Here is a 16,836-nt window from a genome sequence, read left to right on the forward strand (position 1 = left end):
AAGGTCACCCCTGAGCCTCCTCTTCTCCAGGCTAACCAATCCCAGCTCCCTCAGCCTCTCCTCGTAGGGCTGTGCTCAAGGCCTCTCCCCAGCCTCGTCGCCTTTCTCTGGACACACTCAAGCATCTCAACGTCCCTTTTAAACTGGGGGGCCCAGAACTGAACACAGTACTCAAGGTGTGGTCTAACCAGTGCAGAGTACAGGGGCAGAGTGACCTCCCTGCTCCTGCTGACCACACCATTCCTGATGCAGGCCAGGATGCCACTGGCCCTCTTGGCCACCTGGGCACACTGCTGGCTCATGTTCAGGCAGGTATCAATCAGCATCCCCAGATCCCTCTCTGTCTGGCTGCTCTCCAGCCACTCCGGCCCTAGCCTATATCTCTGCATGGGGTTGTTGTGGCCAAAGTGCAGAGTGGATTGGATCATCTCTAGAGGTGACTTCCAACCCCTAACATTCTGCCACTCAGAGTTTGATTTAGCAAGGATCTATAGTGCCTAGACAATTAAAACAGACAGATTAATTTTATCGTGACTGAGTGGACAGAAATGACACTGGAATGCAACTTTTGTAAGTGTTTCTGACCACAGTAGAAGCCAGTATCAAAACTGCATTTCACTATTCTGTTTCTTGCATCATTTGCTCTTCTGAATCTTAGGCAAGCCCTTGAAATGCCCTGTGGAATGCTTAAGTTACACTTGCTTGCACATCATCCAGTTGCAAGCCATTCCAATTAGTTTAATAAAAGAACCCTGAAGACTCAGGTTAGATCTAACAAAAAAAATTATGTCTGCTATTACAGTAATTTCCATTGAGTTTTTCCTAGCACTTAAGATACATAATCTAGCAATTCAGTTTTCTGTTAGCATTTTCTTATTGGACCTTTGTCTGAGGGTCTGATTGCATGAGTAAGTGGCAGAGAATAACTCTATGAGAGTCAAGAAGACCCTGTTAAATTGGTGCAGATGAGGAGAATCAGCCTACACTAGACTGTTCTTTTTAAACAAGTGTCAATTATTTTTCTTTTCAATTCTTTGAAGCTTTAGAGAAAGCAGAAATCAGGAAACTGAATTTGGCTTCCATTAGAGCACAATAAGCCTAAAAGTCCCCATGTGTTGAAAGAAAAGAAAATATAGCAAATAAAAAAAAATGCCAGAAATAAACTCAGAAATTGCTACTTGATTGTATTTAGAAAATAAGTAATATGCATAATGACAAAACAAAGTGTGCCATTATTTTCAGTGAATGTACTGGGAATGGGCTGCCCAGGGAGGTAGTGGAGTTGCTGTCCCTGGAGGTGTTCATGACAAGATTGGATGAGGCACTTAGTGCCATGGTCTAGTTGATTGGATAGGGCTGGGTGATAGGTTGGCCTGGATGATCTTGGAGGTCTCTTCCAATCTGTCTGATTCTACACTGGAGTGAAAGAGTACAGCAGCACGTAGAATCAGAGATCATATTGTTGTAGAATGGAATTTAGGGAAATTTGTAAAAAAAGTAAAATTGTTTTCATAAATTCAATATAGTCAATGAAGGGGAATTAAAAAAAAAAAAACACACAAAAATTCCTACCTCAGCCCCCCATTAAAAAAAAAAACAAACAAACAACAGAACAAGCAAAACCACCCCAAACCTAAAGGAATAATTCTGTGGATTTTCTTACACTGATTTTGACATCAGGAAGAGGCCTACAACAAAGATGGGGAGGGACTTTTTAGGATATCAGGTAGTGACAGGACTAGGAGGAATGGAGCAAACCTGGAGGTGGGGAGATTCAGACTGGAAATGAGGAGGAAGTTGTTCACCATGAGTGATGAGAGCCTGGAATGGGTTCCTCAGGGAGATGCTGAGGCCCCATCCCTAGAGTTGTTTAATGGCGGGCTGGATGAGCCTGTGGGCAGCCTGCTCTAGGGTAGGGTTTCCCTGGCCATGGCAGTGGGGTTGGAACTAGATGATCCTTGTGGTCCCTTCCAACCCTGACTGATTCTATCATGCTATAAATGCATACCACTTTCTCCTCCCCATTTGGTTTGCAGCATAACTATTTTTCCAAGAGGATTGAAAGGATCTTCCCATGATTATTTTTTTCAGTGTCTAAAAAACTAACTAGAAAGAACAGAGTTAATTATTGATTAACAGCGAAGCTGAGAAACTTCCTGCTTTCTACTGGTTAGTAGCTAATGAATGTCTAATTAACTGTAAAATATCATCCCCACAGGACTGATTCAGAAGAACATTGGTCTTGTGATGAGGCTGAATTGGCTAAAGACAAATGTAAAGAATTAAAAGAAGTTCTCAGTAAATTGATGGAAATTAGAATGGGTGGTGTCTTGGATGGGAGGTTTCTGTGGAGAATGCAACAGAGGAGCTGAAGCAATTACAACATTTTCCTTCTGACATTGATAATGTGCCAAAGGGTTCTCTGATGAATCCCTATACAGCTTCAAGTATTGATCCCTTTCATGTACAGCAGTGCATTTTTTGTTTTCATTTGATCTAGCTTCTACTTTCAACTTATTTTCAAAGACTCTTGCACAAAATGCCTGGCAGTGTTCAAGTGCATTTTGGGTTCACAGGTTAGACCTGCATCCTCCTTTTTGAAATGAACTTTGTTCCTTTCATTCATATACATAGGAGAGTAGACAGTTGCCCATAGGTGTATTGTTCTGTCTACCTTAATGTGGTTTGGGTTGTTTTTTTCTCTAGGATTTGGCATTTGATTAACTTAAGGCATCACTAAAGCTTGTAACACATCACACAATGTAACAAATACAACACAAGTCAAATACGTGCTTCCTTTTCTAAGGGATAAGGCTGACTCAAGGGGCTGGAATACTTCTCCTGTGAGGACAGGCTGAAGGAGTGGGGTTGCTCACACTGAAGAGAAGGCTCTGGGGAGACCCTACAGAGGACTTCCAGTAGCTGAAGGGGGCCCACAAGAAGGCTGGAGAGAGGCTGCGTTCCTGGCCCCTCACCAGATTCATTGCCCTTCTCTGGACATGTTGCATCATCTCAACATCTCTCTTGAATTGAGGAACCCAGAACTGGACACAGGACTCTGTGGACACCAGTGTTCAGTATGGGGGAAGAATAACCTCCTTTGTCCTACTGGCCACACTGTTCCTGATGCAGGCCAGGATGTCATATAAGTCAATGATGCAGCTGATGGTAATACCTACCATATATGTTTCCATACCAGAAAAAAGATAAAAAGCAGCTGAGAGCCATTCTAGCTGAGAAACATAATCTGAGAAGCCCCTGACTCTAAAATGCTACATTACATATATAAATGTTAAGATTTAATGTTTTTTCTCAAAGTATTTTGCAGAACCTGCTTTCAGCTGAAGGATGTTTGCTTAGCTTCATTCTTGAGTAATACAATACTCTATGGTGACAGCCCTAAATTATGGTACATCTGTAAAAGTCAGACCTAGAATCATAGAATCAACCAGGTTGGAAGAGATCTCCAAGATCAGCCAGTCCAACCTAGCACCCAGCCCTATCCAGTCAAACAGACCATGGCACCAAGTGCCTCGTCCAGGCTTTTCTTCAACACCTCCAGGGATGGTGACTCCACCACCTCCCTGGGCAGCCCATTCCAGTGGCAAATCACTCTCTCTGTGAAGAACTTCCTCCTAACATCCAGCCTATACTTCTAAAAGAAAATTTCTCCTCCCTCTGCTCATAGCAAATTTAAAAGTGGAGGGGAATTTTCTGGAATGGAAAACAATGTGGCTGTTTAATAGAGTGGTTTTGTAGGTAATGCCAAACATACCCTGCAGCTTGCCTGACTGCGGGTCTGCAGTTCTCTCAACCAGAAATCAAACAGGTTATCCCACTGTGTTATTTTTGATCTACTAACATATCTTAGACTAGAAGGCACAAATAAACACTGAACAGAATAAATAAATGTAAAGTTGTATAACAGAATCTCTCCTAGAATAAGATGTTTGATTGCATCAGAAAACGTTTCCAGCCAGCGTAACAGCAGCACAGGACAGTAAAACAGAAGGTAGGTAGCCATGCATGGAGAAACAAACAGAAAAACCCTCTCTGATGATCAAAAGGAGAATGAGAATCATAGAATCAGTCAGGGTTGGAAAGGAACACAAGGATAATCTAGTTCCAACCACCCTGACATGGGCAGGGACACTCTACCCTGGATCAGGCTGGTCACAGCCTCATCCAGCCTGGCCTTAAACACCTCCAGGGATGGAGCCTCAACCACCTCCCTGGGCAACCCAGTCCAGGCTCTCACTGCTCTTATGCTGAACAACTTCCTCCTCACATCCAGGCTGACTCTCCCTGTCTCCAGCTTTGCTCCATTCACCATAGTCCAATCACTCCCTGATATCCTAAAAAGTCCCTGCCTATCTTTTTTGTAGACCTCCTTCAGACTGGAAGGCCACAAAAAGGTCTCCTGGGATCTCCTCTTCTCCAGACTGAACAGCCCCAACTCTTACTTGCTTAGTAGGTATAACGACTTCCCCTCTAATTGAACATACAGTACTATATCACTTCTACTAAAATTACCTGTAATAAAAATAGAAATCAGAATTGTAATCTACTAAAAAAAAAAACCCCAACACATTATGCTCCAGCAGGGAAGAAATAGATCTTCCAGATGGGAAGAAAAAAAAATACAAGTTCACCTTTGCTTTGCCTGAATTAAATGTAAACAGAAATTATTTTCACACTGAGAATTCATCACAACAGCAAAGGACTGTGAACAAAGCATACATAACACATTCTGCTCTCTGGAGCATGATGGAACTTGATGTCTGACCTTTCCCATAAGAGAGAGACAAGATTTGAAGCCTTCATACTAAATTTAGCCTAGGAGTTAAGATCAGGCAAATGGGAAAGAAAATAAAGAGCTATTCTCGTGAGTGTATTAATAAAATCAACCTAATAAAGCAAATTAATTTCCATTGTCTCATAACTGCAAGTAGAAAAAGAAAGGAATTCCTAAGTTTCAGGTGTGTGATGGGGCAGTTGTGGTGTAATGAAGCAATTAGAGAGTCAGATACTTTTGAAATGACAAGGCATAGTGTGTCACAGTAATTAATTTCCAGGAGTCACACTTATGCTACTGACACTTGAAACTGCCTTGCTCTGAAAACTACATTTCTCTGATTTTCAGTTGAAAGAAAGCCAAAGTTTGACAGAATTCAGAACTTGGGACATAAAATCCTTGTGTCTGAGGAGGACAGATCTGCAGCTATGGAGGAAATTATTTGCAAGGGACAGAAGCCTTTTTCTCTCTGTTGCTCTCAACTGTCAGTACCTTGAAGTTGATGAATACAACTTGGCACAGAAAAACAGCTTTTAGGGCCTTGCTCAAATATCTCAGCCTAGGAACATCTAATGATTTGCTGCTCAGAGGTGGGCAACTACCACACCTTGTTAAATCTTTCACCCTGTGTATCTATATTGAAGGAAGGAAACAGGAAAGAGGCTTAAAGTAGCAGAGAAAGTGCATTTCTTTTTCATCTAGCTTCTAGTGAAAGATTGCCATAGAAAACCACTAAAACCAACCAATAACAAAAGAAAACAAAACCAAAACCCAACCAACCATAATCACACCTCTTTGCTCCTCAATTTTTTTTGACTCTGGACACTTGGCAGTATTTTGTCTGGATCTTGTGGCTGGACTTACTAGAAAGGAACATTTCAGATGTCTCAAAGAATATGTTGCTAATGAGAAAGCAACTGTGCTGCATGCTCATGTTCAAACAGTTTGAGATGAGTGACCGATTCTTCCCACCAAAAACAATAGCATTGGCAGGTGTAAGGTGTCAGGAATCTTCAGTGCAGCAGCTAGTCCAGATTTGGTATTGACAGCAGCGTTGTAACATGATTGTCTTTGATATGAAGCACATACAGTGGTGCTGGCTCTGTATCTGTAGCATGACCTCCTTTGGAATGCAGGTTTATTGCACATGCATTATTTAACAGTGACAAAGGGAAACAAAGTAATGAATTAATGAAGGACCTAACCTAGATAAATACAAAAATTTATTAACTATTTCAATTTTTTAATTTCTTTCAACTGAGCCTCATACTCTAATTCAGGGCAACCAGACAGTAGCAAGGATAACTGCTTTTAGGTGGAATGATCGTGAAGAAAAGCTAACAGCTTCCATAGACACTGTACAAAAGTGTTATCACACCAGAATTCAATCACTGCATCACATCCTAAACATTATCCTCTGCTTTTTATAGAAGATGAAGTAATTTCTTCAGGGGCAATTACTTCTTGCCTATTGACGTAGTGTTGTAGTAAAGTCTCACACTTATAAAATCTTAGGTTGTTAAATGTCAGCCTGTCCAAACTTTTACATATCTTTTCTTTCAATTCATCTCACTTTTATGTCATTGCATAGACTTCAGATAGTTTAACTGTGAACTGTAAAGAACAAAATCAAGTAACAGTAATGGCTAGCAGCTATTTCAAGGAAATTAATAAAATTGATTTATAGGCTGAGCTATGCTTGTCATAGAATCATAGAACCAACCAGGTTGGAAGAGACCTCCAAGATCATCCACTCCAACCTATCACACAGACCTATCCAATCAACTACACCAAGGCACTAAGTGCCTCAGCCAGGCTTTGCTTCAACACCTCCGGGGATGGTGACTCCACCACCTCCCTGGGCAGCCCGTTCCAATGCAAATCACTCTCTCTGGGAAGAACTTCCTCCTAACATCCAGCCTAGACCTCCCCTGGCACAACTTGAGACTGTGTCCCCTTGTACTGTTGCTGGTTGTCTGGCATTTCATCCATTAATAGTTCCATTTTGTTAAAGCTTCATAACAAGCAGCACACTGTGAAATGACTGTGTGCATATTTGTGAACTTACACCAGCTTGCAGTTCTGCTGCACAATAGTTTCCTAGGTTTGTTACCCAAACAGAATGTCCTCTCACTGACCCTTACTCAATTTCTTGGAAAAATACAGCGCCTGGCATTAGCTTTTGTCTCAAATTGTAAATTAATAATTTATGTTTAAAACTCTGCCAATGGCAAATAAAAGAATGATACAGAAAAGTGGCTTTGTTGGTGTTTATGACTGGCCTGGCTCAGTCAGCAGAAGAAAAGCTCCAGCAGGCCCCCTGTGAAATCACAAGGTAACTTATTAGACTTTTCTAGGTAGGGCAGCTTGACTCCTTGCCATACATTAATCAGCCTATTTGATTAGAAAGGCTCAGAGCTGGACAGTTCTGCTCCATGCTTCCCTCCTCCTTTCCTGTGCTGCACCCAAGCAATCACCTGTGCAACTCTACCTGTGGGCTTCATGATCCCTAGGTAGAAATGGAGTCTTCTCTCACAGCACTGACACCTATGCACACATTTATACAGAATTTGCATTTGTCCTTGCAGTCTCTGGTTTACTCTCAGGATTCATCCTAGTTTATGTAGCCAAACACATTCAACAGAAAATCTGGAGTCAGGCAAGCCAACATAATACTGCCCAAAAAATCTACTTCAGGCTGTCTTCTTCTTATCTGGACAACCCAAGTATGATGCTGGTTTTCTTGAAAGCTGTTGACTTTATGGTCTGTGCTTTAATATTTAATATCCTAAACCCTTTGTTCTGCCTACAATGACAAACCTCACTAAAAAGACCATGTTGAATAATAGAAAAGTGCATGAAGGTAGCATGCCTAGTATAAAATTACTCTTTTCATGAGAAAACACTTTGCTTCCTGTAATATCAAGGACATTAACTATGGTTAAAAGTGAAGGGGGAAGGGAATAGTAAAGTAAAAGCATATAGTGATTTTTCCATGTATCTTAACATAGGTCTCATTTCATAGAATCATAGAATCATAGCATGTCAGAGGCTGGACGAGACCTCAAAAGATCATCTGATCCAGCAGCCCTGTCAGAGCAAGATCACCTAGAGCAGATCACACTGGAAAGCATCCAGACAGTTCTTGAATATCTCCAAAGAGGAAGACTCCTCAACCTCCCTGGGCAGCCTGTTCCAGTGCTTTGTCACCCTCACAGTGAAAAATATCTTCCTCAGGTTCACATGGAACCTTCTATGCCTCAAGTTCCACCCATTGCCCCTTGTCCTGTCACTGGACATCACTGAGCAGAGGCTGGCTCCAGCCTCCTGGTGCTCACCCCTTACACATTTGTAAACATGAAGTAGGTCAAACCTTAGTCTCTTCCTCTCCCAGCTAACAAGCCCCAGCTCCCTCAAGCTCTCATAAGGAAGATGTTCAACTTCTCTAATCATGTCTGTGGCTCTGCACTGGACTCTCTCAAGCAACTCCCTGCCCTTCTTGAACTGGGGGCCTCAGAACTGGACACAATACTCCAGATGAGGCCTCACCAGGGCAGAGTAGAGGGAAAGGAGAACCTCCCTCGACCTACTAACCACAGCCCTTCTAATACACTCCAGAATGGCATTGGCCTTCCTGGCCACAAGAGCACACTGCTGGCTCATGACCATCCTTCCATCCACCAGGACTCTCATGTCCTTCACTGCTCTGCAGCAGGTCAGTCTCCAGCCTATACTGATACATGGGAATGTGCTTTCCCAGGTGCACAACTTGACACTTGCCCCTGTTGAACTTCATTACATTTATCCCTCCCCAACTCTCCAGCGTAAGTCACCCTGACTGGCAGCACAACTCTCTGGTGCAGCAGCTGCTCCACCCAGCTTGGTGTCATCAGCAAACCTGCTGACATTTATTGGCTTATGTTTCAATTGAGTTTAATGATATTTATAATGTCCAGGTAATAACCTCACTGTGAAAGAAACTGAACATCCTGAACAGGTACCAAGTGCTTTTAACTGATGTTGCTTGCTGTGCTGTTACCACTTAGAACTTGACATATCAATAGCTTCAAGGGTTTCCTTGGTATGCTGCAACTTCACATTGGAGCAATGCAGAGCCACCACCCTAAGCATGCCACAACATCCACTGGGTGATCAGGCAATTCACAATGAGAAAGTTGTTTAAGGAAATTCTAATATGATAAAATTGAGGGTCAGAGATTATAGCACACATCCTCTAAAAGGTTTGTTTAAATTCCTTTAAATGGTTTGAAGAGCATTCCTGAAGTCATTTCATTCAGCTACACACAGCTCTCTGTGTGACCTCCTGTAGTTAACATTACTGGAACCAGGGGAGTTGTACTACATGATCTTGAGGAGTCCCTTCCAAATTACACAACTCTGTAATTAAAATTGGCATTATCAGTCTGATCTGGTTTAATTAGAATTAAAATTAATTTAAAAGAGAATAAAATGTTTTCATCCTTGGCAAAAAGGACCAAGTCATTTGTGGAAGTGAGCTGCTCCAAATGAATTTACAGATTGCTTCAACATAATTGTCCGTTTTGGATCTGTACAGCAAACAGCTTCTCGAAAGGAGTTAGGCATTCAGAGCAAGGCAATAAAATTATAAGAGTCCTCATCTTTAAACAAACATAACTGTGTTGAAATTGACCATTATAAATCTGTTCATTCTCTTTATAATTGGGAAAAGAAAACCCACAACCCTTTGTGAACTCTAGATAAAAAGATAAATCTTAAAGGAATGACAAACACAGTGAGCTTTCACAGGATCACAGGATGAGAGGGGTTGGAAGGGACCCAAGGAGATAATCAAGTCCAACCCCTCTTGCCAGAGCAGGACAATACTATCTAACACAGATCACACAGGAACACATCCAGACAGGCCTTGAAAGTCTCCAGAGAAGTATCTTCAGCGAATCATAGAATCAACCAGGTTGGAAGAGACCTCCAAGATCGATCATCCAATCCAACCTATCCCCCAGCCCTATCCAGTCAACTAGACCATAGCACTAAGTGCCCCATCCAGTCTTTTCTTAGGGAAAAAATAGTCTGAGCAAGAATGGGTGAAGATTTGAGTGCTGGCATCCAAAGGATGACCTTCTCTTTTCATGCTAAATTGCTTCCCATGTATCTGTGCACACAGCACTGCTAACACTTTCTGCCTTCATCTTCCGGAATGAACAAGGCAGTATCTAGGACAGGTTTCATCAATTTGCATTAAGTGTAGAAACAAAACATTCTAATGGGAAGAACTTCCAAAAATGCAGAAATAAAAGATGTGACACTTCAGAACTGAGTACACTTAAAGGCAGATCTGTCAGGTGCCTATTGCTTGTCCTTGATGGTTTGTTTTTTTTTTTTTTTGATGTCCTTATTCTCCACAGTCATTATTCTACATAAAAGTGACAATATAATATTCAAGAAGAGGAAATCTTCTGTAGCAGCTATTTCTGAGCAGAGGTCATTTGTTCTTTTACATCTTCTGCAGTGTTTGCCAGCAGATGGCAATCAGTGAAATGACCACTAACTATTCCCCAGAGAAAAGGGGGACTGTGGGTGCAGCAAGGAGCAATGGGTGTAAACTGCAGCAAAAGAGGTTCTGCCTCAACACAAGGGGGAACTTCTTTACTGTAAGGGTCACAGAGCACTGGAATAGACTCCCCAGAGAGGTTGTGTGGTCTCCTTCTCTGGAGACTTTCAAGGCCTGTCCGGATGAGTTCCTCTGTGATCCGTGTTCGATAGTATGGTCCTGCTCTGGCAAGGGGGGTTGGATTCGATGATCTCTTTGGATCCCTTCCAACCCCTAACGTCCTGTGATCCTGTGAAGTCATTCTAAACAGCTACTAAAACACAATGACTGAATTGTGCAACAATATTGTTGTCCTCCTGGCTTTAAATTCCTTTGTCTCTTTTATTATCATTCATCATTTCTTAACATGCATTGCATGCTATGAAGCATTGACTCTGTGCTGACAGACAGACTTTTCACGTACTGCGGTTTTATTCACCCCATCCCAGGACTCTGAGAAGTACCGATATGAATCCTAGCAACAACAGAAGGTCATATAACTATTTTTAAAGTACCGGCCATCCTGTTCATAAATGCTCACGGGACAAGTAACAGTTACTGCTTTCATAGTGTCTCCAAAATAAGTTGTGTCACCGAGGATTTATGCTTGCAGCGCAGTCATTCCTTACCACCCCAATCCTCTAGCCGTGCAGAACTGTGTTTCTTTCTAATACAGCCTCTGCACTCTGCAGTAAACAGTCCAGGTTGGTGTTGTTCAGCTTATACATTGAACAATGTCCTCAGCTTAAAGAGAGGTGAGGTTCAGAGAGGAGAGGGAAAGAAAAAGAGAGGAGAGGAGAGGAGAGGAGAGGAGAGGAGAGGAGAGGAGAGGAGAGGAGAGGAGAGGAGAGGAGAGGAGAGGAGAGGAGAGGAGAGGAGAGGAGAGGAGAGGAGAGGAGAGGAGAGGAGAGGAGAGGAGAGGAGAGGAGAGGAGAGGAGAGGAGAGGAGAGGAGAGGAGAGGAGAGGAGAGGAGAGGAGAGGAGAGGAGAGGAGAGGAGAGGAGAGGAGAGGAGAGGAGAGGAGAGGAGAGGAGAGGAGAGGAGAGGAGAGGAGAGGAGAGGAGAGGAGAGGAGAGGAGAGGAGAGGAGGAGAAGAGCAAGACTAATTGAAACCACTGGAGCTGTCTCATCCCCTTGGCCAAACATCTGTTTAATCTCACCAACAAATGTTGAAAATCATATGTTGAAGAGTGCTCCATAGCAGTGAACCACATACAACATCCACTAGCTAAAGAAACATGTAGCGTTATAAATGATTCTTCTTCTGAAGGAAAATAGACATTTCCTATAGACAGTTGGCATAAACAACAAAACCAGGTTGAAATATCAACAAAGGAACTTTGCAGTTTCCTGAATGTGAAAAATGTTACTGACTCAATTGTTTATTCCTGCTTTGCTCCAGTATTCTTGCACTACCTCTTCTCTCCCCAAGATAATCAGGTATAATAACCCCCTGTATTAATTAAGCGGTGAGGATCATATCAAAACTGGTGTAAATAGTTTTGCCAGAATTTGCTGCAGGAGGGATACTTTTGTTGAGAATTAACTTGTTCATGGACACTAATCACTCTTTAACATCCTGATGCCATGTAGAAATAGCAAGCCATAAAACTACTTTGTGAGCTGTGTTATTTCCAGGAGGCCTCATGATTCCATCAGACAGCAAAACAGGACAGAGAGTGAAAGCACTGAGGGAGGCAGAACATTTATAGTCTTCACATTTCTAGATCATTGAGACCTCCCTCTCAGGTGACATAAGAAATCATTCATCTCATTTGATTCCATTACTACATATTCAAGGGTATTCTTGCTGAACATTTTCTGTCTTTAAAGGAAATGTGCAATGAAGAAGGTAAAAAACAACCTCCTCCACCAACGTACTATATGAAGTGCACAATTTGTAAAGTAAGGAAGGGGATATGCTCAGTGAAACCACTCTTTAAATAGGAATCATAGAATCATAGAATCATAGAATCAACCAGGTTGGAAGAGACCTCCAAGATCATCCAGTCCAACCTATCAGAGAAGGTTTTAACCTTAAAAATAAAACTTGATTTCTACTGCACATTAAAATGAGGAGAAACAAATTAGGACCAAGAAGATAGAACAAGTAAACTAACCAGAATATAATTTTATTTTCATCAGGATAAAAAGCAGAAGACCATCAGTGCTAGTAAAATGAATATGGAACAAATTGGAGTCACCATCCCTGGAGGTGTTCAAGAAAAGACTGGATGAGGCACTTGGTGCCATGGTCTAGTTGACTGGATAGGGCTGGGTGCTAGGTTGGAGTGGACGATCTTGGAGGTCTCTTCCAACCTGGTTGATTCTATGATTCTATGATCAGGACATAAGAAAGTTTCCCAAAAATGAACAACAGAGATTTCTGTTTATGTCCATTGTGGTTTAAACTGCAAAGGTCTCACAAGTCATCTTTTTCTCCCTCTTTGCTTGAGAAACGTTTCAGGCTTTTCTGCACTGAGTGTCACAGCTCCAGTCAAATAGCCCTTGTATGAAATGAAGATTGCTTATTAATCATCTTATAATGCAGAAATACTCCTGCCCTTCCAGTGAAATACAATAGACATCTTTGCTTAGAACTGACTCACTATATCTCTTGTCACCAGAGAAACAGATAAAAGGTTTTCATCCAAGCAACAGTAGTCTTAATTGTTCCAGCTTCAAATATTCTCACTCGCAGGAGTTATCTTGTACATCAGGCTGACTCCAAATATCATTGCGGTTTTCGTGTAACCACAAGCCTCATCAATTAATAATGGGAAGCTAAACATTCAGTAACAGGGTGAAAACAACAGCTAGGGGCTGTTAAGATCAACTGGCACACAGTCCTGTGGCTTACGAGAAGCATATCCCTTAATTGGTGTGAATACTTTGCCCCAAGCTCAGTGTACTTGGAGGACTGCATGTGCAAGTGTTCTGCCTATGCACTGTAAAAGATAAAGAACAACAGATATATGTCTACTCATATCTGATTATTATTCAGCACGCAGCAGATCCAATAGGTCATTAATCAACTAATTACCCCTTGATATGAAGCCAAAAAGAAAATACCTAAGCAATTAAGAATGGCACTACTGAAGGAAAAATGTGAAGAATAAGGATGATTTATGTAGTAGTATGCACTGAGGACACCAAGTTTCACCTAGAAGAGATATAAAAGAAAACCAAACACAACCCTCCCCCCATACCGATACTCAAATGTTGCTAGGTCTCAGCACTTAATTGTGTGCAATTTCTCAAAGTCTTTTTGCTGTATAAGATGAACACTATAAATATTTTCTTTAAGATAATGGTGATTTAATTAGGTACAAACAAGTAAATTAGATTCAAAAGTTCTTCCTGCTTGAAAGAGTTCTCAAACTGTCTTAATTTCTGTGGGTGTGTTCCTTACATGTAGCAGAATTGTAATGTAATGACAAAAAAGACAAATGCAATGACAAAGAATTGTCATTCCATGTTTTTTTTTTGGTTGTTGGTTTTGTTTGTTTGTTTGTTTTTAATAAATTGAGTTTTGTTATAGAACAGAAGTATAGAATCAGTCAGGGTTGGAAGGGACCACAAGGATCATCTAGGTCCAACCCCTTGCCATGGGTAGGGACACTTCACCCTAGATCAGGCTGTCTAGAGCCTCATCCAGCCTGGCCTTAAACACCTCCAAAAATGAGGCTTCTACCACCTCCCTAGGCAACCTGTTCCAGGGTCTCACCACCCTCATGGTGAAGAACTTCTTCCTAACACCCAGTCTGAATCTACACATTTCTAGCTTAGTTCCATTATGCCTAGTCCTATCAGTACCTGACATCCTAAGGAGTCTCTCCCCAGCTTTCTTGTGACATTTGTCATGACCTGTTAACACCTTGGTTTGTCAGCACTAAAACCTGCATTTCACAGATCACTTCTTTCTTTTTAAACATGTGCCTGTTAGTTGGAGGATTGATTTGTTTATGCAGAAGTATTCTTCTTAGCTCTGATATTATTCTCCAAAACGTTCTCACCCAGAATCAATCAGGTCGGAAAAGACCTTCAAGATCATCCAGTCCAATCTATCACCCGATATTATCTAATCAACCAAATACACCAAGTGCCACATCCAGTCTCTTTTTAAACACTTGCAGGAGTGGTCATAGAATCATAGAATCAACCAGGTTGAAAGAGACCTCCAAGATTATCCAGGCCAACCTAGCACCCAGCCCTAGCCAGTCAACTAGACCATGGCACTAAGTGCCTCATCCAGGCTTTTCTTGAATGACTCCACTACCTCCCTGGGCAGCCCATTCCAATGGCAAATCACTCTCTCTGTGAAGAACTTCTTCCTAACATCCAGTTTAAACCTCCCCTGGCACAGCTTCAGATATGAGAAATGCACATGAGAAATAACTCCTAAAGGGTCATAATTAAGGAAAATGTCTCCTTATAGTATGAAATTTGTCAAACAGAATAACCAACTGAGATTTTAGATACATATTTTCAGTCTGCTTCTCAGAGTTCACCATTTTTCAAACAACTACAACCAGATAAAACTCAAAACTCAAACCCAACCAACCAAAGGCTTTTGTTGTTGTAATCTATAAAAAAGAAAAATCCCAAACACTAAAATTTATCAATATCATAACATAAAATGCTCTTCATTTCTTTCATAATGTTGATCTTTCATATAAGCACAACTAGAACCATCCATATTAATTTGGAATTTCTAGGGCAGAGAAATGCTAGACATTAAAAAGTAATCTTCTGCTACATGACAAAACACATCTATAGACTTTAATCTCATCATAACAATGTGAAGGATCTCATACATATCTTAATAACACATTACTGAAAAGATTGTCCTTCCACTTGCATTATTCCATCAGAGAAAAGAAAATCCACAATCACAATAGCAGAAATGAACATAGAATATTAATTAACTCAGAATGCATAATAATCTGTAGAAAAACAAATCTATGGGCAGTAATAATTCACTGGTTTTTGACACAAAGCAACACTTGATTGCTGTTAGGCAATATGAATGTATAAAATATCACTACAGTAATATTAAGTATACTGATCTCATTGCTGTCTACAACTACCTGAAGGGAGGTTGTAGCCAGGTGGGGGTTGGTCTCTTCTGCCAGGCCAGGCAACCAGCAACAGAACAAGGGGACACAGTCTCAAGTTGTGCCAGGGGAGGTCTAGGCTGGATGTTAGGAGGAAGTTCTTGCCAGAGAGAGTGATTTGCATTGGAATGGGCTGCCCAGGGAGGTAGTGGAGTTGTCATCCCTGGAGGTGTTCAAGAAAAGCCTGGATGAGGCACTTAGTGCCATGGTCTAGTTGACTGGATAGGGCTGGGTGACAGGTTGGAGTGGATGATCTTGGAAGTCTCTTCCATCCTGGTTGATTCTATGATTCTATGAAATTAAGCCTGCCCTACATGAGTGGCCAGCTTATTGCAAACAAGGCACTGCCATCTGAGTGATGGACTGGATGCTAGGTTTGACTGCATGATCTTGGAAGTCTCTTCCAGCCTGGTTCATTCTATGAGTCTATGAGTCTATAACTTGGGGTTTTGACATACTTATTCCCCTCCATTCCCTTTTTTAATAGGTTTGGTTTTAACAGAAAATATCTTTTTTTTCCCCCTGTGTCTATTCAACATCCTTGGAAAAAAAAAACCACACCAGATGGCAATGCAGTGTTCAAATATTGTATTTACCATACAGGTTATAGGGGGAAATAAAAGCGATATGGATCAGCCTGAGGCTTTATCTTGCAACCTACTTCCTCTTCAGTGAATATTAAATAATTCATAAATAAAAACTCTTCATCAGAAGTAAGTGATCAAATACCACTCAACCTGAAAAGAATGCTTTAAGGAACTTAAATTTCTATGAATGTGGAACCCCATGGCTATAAAAAAAATAAAATTAAAATCTACAATTTAGTTTTAACTATGTAATTGGACTATTTCAGGGAAAAAAAAAAACACTGCAAGGAAAACATTTCATGGAGTTGTTAAAATCCTATCAAGTACTGCATTGAGCAACAGGCATTCAGTGGACTGCACAAAAAGCAAAGCTGTGCACTTTAGCACATTGTAAACTTAGAGGAAATCTGATGTCGTGCTGAAAGCCAGGTACTGTGCCTTATTCTTTCAACATCTAAGCCAGTTCTTGTAAAAACATGTGCTGAATGAGCTGAATGAATCAAAATATTCCGCCTTTATGTATTTGTTCTTCCTTTGCATCAAGCAGGGCATGGTGATTGTGGTGAGTTAGGAACTTCAACACCCCATCCCCAATTAAAATTTACCAGAACAACTCAGACGGATTGGAAGTAAGATAAATCTATATCTTACAGCAGAGCTACATTTACAAGCATATATTAAAATATATTTGTAGTTATATACAATGTAGAAATAATGCAGAAATGAAAAAAGTAGTACATGAATCAG

General features: G+C 41.1%; 1 protein-coding gene across 1 annotated transcript in view; it reads right to left on the reverse strand.

The window, feature by feature from the left end:
* The window catches only part of IL1RAPL1 (interleukin 1 receptor accessory protein like 1), a 679,666-nt gene that overhangs the window by 562,877 nt on the left and 99,953 nt on the right, over positions 1-16,836 (reverse strand). The gene's annotated exons all lie outside the window — the stretch shown is intronic.

Source organism: Pogoniulus pusillus, chromosome 12, assembly GCF_015220805.1.
Source record: "Pogoniulus pusillus isolate bPogPus1 chromosome 12, bPogPus1.pri, whole genome shotgun sequence".
Classification (NCBI taxonomy): Eukaryota; Metazoa; Chordata; class Aves; order Piciformes; family Lybiidae; genus Pogoniulus; species Pogoniulus pusillus.